We start from the raw sequence: 6,586 nt of genomic DNA, 5'->3' as shown, positions 1-6,586 counted from the left end.
TGGATAATGTCTGACATTAAAGGCATTAGTCCAGCTTTCTGCATGCACAAAATCCTCATGGAGGACGGACACAAGCCAAGTGTAGAGCATCAACGCCGACTAAATCCAATCATGAAAGAAGTGGTAAGAAAAGAAGTGATTAAGTGGCTTGATGCAGGTATTGTATTTCCAATCTCTGATAGTAAATGGGTAAGCCCCGTTCAATGTGTGCCGAAGAAAGGGGGGATGACTGTAGTAGTTAATGAAAATAATGACTTAATTCCTACAAGAACTGTCACTGGATGGAGAATTTGCATAGATTATAGAAAATTGAACAATGCCACCCGGAAAGACCACTTTCCCTTCCCTTTATTGACCAAATGCTTGATAGGTTAGCTGGCCAGGAATACTACTGTTTCCTGGACGGTTATTCAGGGTATAATCAGATTGCTATAGCCCCAGAGGACCAAGAGAAAACTACATTTACATGTCCTTATGGCACGTATGCATTCAAGAGAATGCCCTTCGGTCTTTGTAATGCACCTGCGACTTTTCAAAGGTGTATGATGGCTATTTTTACTGACATGGTTGAAAGATTTGTAGAAGTATTCATGGACAATTTTTCTGTGTTTGGATGTTCTTTTGATAATTGCTTGATGAACCTTGATAAAGTGCTTGCTAGGTGTGAAGAGACGAACTTGGTGTTAAACTGGGAAAAGTGCCATTTCATGGTACGTGAAGGTATAGTTTTGGGGCACAAGGTGTCAAAAGATGGTCTACAGGTGGATAAAGCAAAGGTGGAGATGATTGAGAAATTGCCCCCACCGACATCCGTCAAAGGCATTCGCAGTTTCTTGGGTCATGCAGGTTTTTATCGTCGTTTCATTAAAGATTTTTCGAAAATTTCTTCTCCTTTGTGTAGGCTTCTAGAGAAAGATGTCACCTTCAAGTTGGATAATGCATGTCTGAAAGCATTTGAGGAGCTGAAGGTAAGATTGGTGACTGCACCAATTATCATTGGCCCAGATTGGGCACAACCATTTGAGTTGATGGTTATACTGCAATCCATTTGGGCCAGATTGGGCACAACCATTTGAGTTGATGGTTGGCCCAGATTGGGCACAACCAATTCCTTAAACGATGTCCTGAGGAAGAGATGAACGCTATACTACATCGTTTAAGGAATTGGTTGTGCCCAATCTGGGCCAACCATCAACTCAAATGGTTGTGCCCAATCTGGCCCAAATGGATTGCAGTATAACCATCAACTCAAATGGTTGTGCCCAATCTGGGCCAATGATAATTGGTGCAGTCACCAATCTTACCTTCAGCTCCTCAAATGCTTTCAGACATGCATTATCCAACTTGAAGGTGACATCTTTCTCTAGAAGCCTACACAAAGGAGAAGAAATTTTCGAAAAATCTTTAATGAAACGACGATAAAAACCTGCATGACCCAAGAAACTGCGAATGCCTTTGACGGATGTCGGTGGGGGCAATTTCTCAATCGTCTCCACCTTTGCTTTATCCACCTGTAGACCATCTTTTGACACCTTGTGCCCCAAAACTATACCTTCACGTACCATGAAATGGCACTTTTCCCAGTTTAACACCAAGTTCGTCTCTTCACACCTAGCAAGCACTTTATCAAGGTTCATCAAGCAATTATCAAAAGAACATCCAAACATAGAAAAATCATCCATGAATACTTCTACAAATCTTTCAACCATGTCAGTAAAAATAGCCATCATACACCTTTGAAAAGTCGCAGGTGCATTACAAAGATCGAAGGGCATTCTCTTGAACGCATACGTGCCATAAGGACATGTAAATGTAGTTTTCTCTTGGTCCTCTGGGGCTATAGCAATCTGATTATACCCCGAATAACCGTCCAGGAAATAGTAGTATTCCTGGCCAGCTAACCTATCAAGCATTTGGTCAATAAAGGGAAGGGGAAAGTGGTCTTTCCGGGTGGCATTGTTCAATTTTCTATAATCAATGCAAATTCTCCATCCAGTGACAGTTCTTGTAGGAATTAAGTCATTATTTTCATTAACTACTACAGTCATCCCCCCTTTCTTCGGCACACATTGAACGGGGCTTACCCATTTACTATCAGAGATTGGAAATATAATACCTGCATCAAGCCACTTAATCACTTCTTTTCTTACCACTTCTTTCATGATTGGATTTAGTCGGCGTTGATGCTCTACACTTGGCTTGTGTCCGTCCTCCATGAGGATTTTGTGCATGCAGAAAGCTGAACTAATGCCTTTAATGTCAAACATTGTCCACCCAATTGCTCGCTTGTGCTCACGTAGCACCCTTAATAGCTTTTATTCCTGCAATTTAGACAAGTGAGAAGAAACGATAACAGGTAAAGTGTCAGAACTAGCCAAATAAGCATATTGAAGGTGAGGGGGTAGGGGTTTAAGCTCCAATTTTGGAGCTTCTTCAATTGACGGCATTGGAGGGGGGCCACTTGGCCTATTCAGGGGCTCAAACGGGTGTATTCCTTGCATGTAAGCACATGATGCATCTAGGATATGCATCATTTTTTCAACTTCATCATCAATCATCAAGCTATCAAACAACATGATTGCTTTTTCTAGTGAGTCCTCTAGATATACACTCGTGTCGAGAAGTTGCACATCCACCTCCACAACAGATATCATAGAGAGCTCCTCATAGTGGCGGGGAAGTTGGATTGCTTTGTAGACATTGAAGACTGCTTCCTCGTTGTCCACCCTCATAATCATTTTCCCTTCCCTCACTTTAATTATTGCATCACCAGTAGCCAAGAGAGGTCGTCCCAATATGATTGGAACTTGTTCATCAGCCTCGAAATCTAGAATAATGAAGTCAGCTGGGAAGATAAATTTCCCAATTTGCAGCAGCACATCTTCAATCACTCCTTCGGGGTAGGCTATGGACCTATCAGCTAATTGCAACATCACCGTGGTTGGTCTCGGAGCTCCCAGACCCAATTGCTTAAACAAGGACAAAGGCATCAGATTTATGCTTGCACCCAAATCACAAAGAGCACGACCCATATCAATATTACCGATTCGCACTGGAATGGTGAAGCTGCCAGGATCCTTAAGCTTTTGGGGAATCTTGTTTTGGACCCTTGATGTGCACTCCTCAGTAAGCGCAACCGTCTCGAACTCAGTCAATTTCCTCTTGTGAGCCACTATATCTTTAATGTACTTAGCATACTTTGGAATTTCACGAAGTACATCCACTAATGGAATATTTAATTGAACCTGACTCAACATAGAGAGAAATTTGTTGAATATGCGATCGTCATTCTTTTTCTGCAATCTCTGAGGGAAAGGTGGTGGTGGCCTCTTAGCCTCCATTCGCTCTGAACTTGCATCATTTTCCTTTGACTCGTGTATTGCCTTAGGTGTCAGCTCCCCCTCAGGTATAGGTTTTTCCTTTCTCTTATTTGGCACTTCCTCTAGTTCCCTCCCGTTTCTAAGTGTAACTGCATTAACTTGAGGGTTCTTCTCTGTATCACTGGGAAGAGAGCCTGTAGGTCTAGTATTTTGATTTGCTGCTAACTGCCCCATTTGCCTCTCAAGGTTTCTGAAATCGGTCCTGAGCTATTGATTGTCTAGCAACAACTTTTTCAACAAGTCATTCGTACTCTCTTCTATTTGTTGGGTGGCTTCTGAGGCTGATTAAAATTTCCTTGAGGCCTATATTGATTCTGATTCTGTTGATTTCCGCCCCATGAGAAGTTAGGATGACTCCTCCAATTTGGATTGTAAGTGTTCCCATACTGTGCATGTTGATTCATAGAGCCTCTGTTTTTTTTGCCTCACATAGTATATAGATTTAGGATTCGTGGGGCACATGTCACTCATATGACTGTCACCACATATTTCAAAACAAATAGACATCTGTTGTACATGTTGCATTTGTTGTGTTGTCATTCGGTTCATCTAATTTGCCAGCTTTGCAATATCTGCTCTCATGGCTGAGAAGTCATCAAGCTCAATCAACCTGGCTGACTTCTGTTTAATTGCTCTTCTTGCATCCCCATCTCCTTGCCAATTATGGTCATTGGCAGTAAAGTTATTTAGCAAGAGTTGTATTTCACTATACGGCCTCGCCATGCAACTACCCCCACAAGCTGAGTCAAGATTCATCTTTGATGCTTCATCTAACCCATCAACAAAAGTGTGGCCCAATACCTCATCAGTCTGACAATGATGCGGGCAGTCTCTGAGTAGCTTCTTGTATCTTTCCCAAGCTTGACGAAGTGTCTCGCCATCCTGTTGTTGGAACCCAAGAATTTGGCTTCTCAGCGATTTTGTCTTCTTAGTAGGGAAAAACTTGATTAGAAATTTCCTTGCTAAATCATCCCAAGTGTGGATTGAGTTTGTGGGCTCCTTTTGCAACCATTCCTTAGCTTCCCCCAACAGTGAAAAGGGAAATAGTGTCATCCTGACATAGTCCTTGGAAACATTCGGATAATTGTAAGTGTCCGTAATTTCCAAGAAGTTCTGAATGTGCCTCTGCGGGTCCTCATGAGATAGACCCACATATTGTCCTGTGGACTGAATCAGCTGTACCATGTACTGTTTGAGTTCAAAATGCCCAGTGATATCAGGCTTCACAATAGCTTGAGTCATATTCGCAAGATTGGGCCTTGCGGCTTCAATCACCGGATGCTCTTCATTACCTGCCATCTCTATTGGCTGTGGTTGAACTACGATGTCCAACTCTCTTTCTATTCTCGTTCTAGCTTCGACTTCCTTTCTCACTCTATGAAGTGTTCGTTCAATTTCTGGATCAAAAGGAAGTAGGTTGTTTGCACTTCTGCTCCTCCGCATTCAAGAGAAGAGCCTCTGAATACAAACAAGGCAAATTGAAAATTAAAACTTGAACAAACAAGTAATAACAGCTTAACTCAGTCAAGTAGCTAATTTCTAGGTCCCCGGCAACGGCGCCAAAAATTTGTTGGGGCCAAACACACTCACGCAAGTATACGTGGTGTCAAGTAATAGAGTAGTGAATAGAGTATCATTCCCACGAGGACTTATGATTAACTTTTGACTAATTCAAACTCAAATAGCTTATCAATTCAATCGATTCCTTATAAAATAGATAATTGTCTAATTTACTACCTAAAGACTATCAAGTAATGGAATACATGAAATCAACACAACACTTAAATAGTTTTAAATAACAATCAATGGGAGATAATATTCCAGGGTCACGGGTTATTTAACAATCATGTTGCATTCTTAGCTTAAAAATAACTAATTGATTTATCTGGATTGTTGGTTCACAGGGTTGATATTACTCATAAGAGTCTGTCGAGCCCCTACTAACCTATTCAAGCTAACTTAATACCTATATGTCTATGGAATTAAACTTAACAAGAACGCATGTACAATTCCTGTATTGCAACCGAGCAAGGCAATTAGGTATATGTCTATCCCAATTGCGAATCCTTTCCCCTATGCCCGGGTTTAAGAACTTACTCTATTTAATTCTATATGCAATCTAAAGTTCCCACTTTCGAGTTCAACTCTAGATTCGTAGATAGTATTTCACTGTTAGCTACTCAGCAAAATAATTGAAAACAGAATTAAATAAACAACCCGATATGATAAAATCAATTTCGTCAATTTACACTTCAAACATCAACATTCAAGTATACCCATGACCCTAGAACAATAGGGTTCTTAGCCACTCTTATTCAGGCAATCATCAAAAATTCACAAGAGTGCATAAGAATCAATAAAAGAAAGAGAGAATAGGAACTCAAGACGAATTCTGTGGTTTTAGAACTTTGTTGTGCCTTTTTCCTCTTCTCCAATATGTTAGATAACCTAAATGAGGCGTTTTTGGCTTATATATTGCGTACAAAACTCGTGGGCCAAAGCTCTCATATTCCTAGTCCAAATCGGCTTCAGGGATTAATGCTAAGGTGGATGCGACGCATCCACCTCGTCCTCCATTTCAGTTTTGCCTGCGAAGGTGGATGCGACGCATCCACCTTGTCCTCTATTTCTCAGCTTTGCATGCGAGGGTGGATGCGACGCATCCACCCCTAGTTCCTCCATCTAAGCTTTGCCCAGGTGCGGATGCTATGGCGGATGCTATGGGCTGACTTCACTCCTAAAGGTGCGCGAAATCTGATCTTTTTTCTAGATTGGATGCGACGCATCCAATATCTCTTCCTCTACCTAGAGCACCTTTTCTTCATATATTTGCACTCCAAACACCCTAATTCACCACACACAACTCAATTAGTCATAAAACCAATAATTAAACCATATTGGGCATTTTAAAGATCAAATAGCATCATGAAGCGGTTAAAACATGGGTAAAGTAACATCAACACATATCGAAATATGCCAAACATCACTACCCCACACTTAAACCTTTGTTCGTCCTCGAACTAACCATCCTATAGTAGACGAAACAAAATTAAGCTCTTATCATTCAAAGCACATTGCACCTATGACCATGGTTATTTGCAACAATTAGGCTCTAGACTATACATCACACACACTTCCCTTTACTTATGCCCTTCTTTAAACATATTCGAACATAGACAACATGCTCACAACAATCCTAACCTCAA

General features: G+C 41.1%; 1 non-coding gene across 1 annotated transcript; it reads left to right on the top strand.

The window, feature by feature from the left end:
- The first annotated feature begins 4,191 nt into the window (after positions 1 to 4,191).
- Positions 4,192 to 4,298, top strand: LOC138902152 (small nucleolar RNA R71). Its single transcript, XR_011412477.1, has one exon. It is a non-coding gene; the product is annotated as a small nucleolar RNA R71 (small nucleolar RNA).
- The last annotated feature ends 2,288 nt before the right edge of the window (positions 4,299 to 6,586 follow it).

The sequence above is a fragment of the Nicotiana tomentosiformis genome, chromosome 11 (genome assembly GCF_000390325.3).
Source record: "Nicotiana tomentosiformis chromosome 11, ASM39032v3, whole genome shotgun sequence".
Lineage (NCBI taxonomy): Eukaryota > Viridiplantae > Streptophyta > Magnoliopsida > Solanales > Solanaceae > Nicotiana > Nicotiana tomentosiformis.
This window is presented reverse-complemented; position numbering and strand designations above follow the sequence as displayed.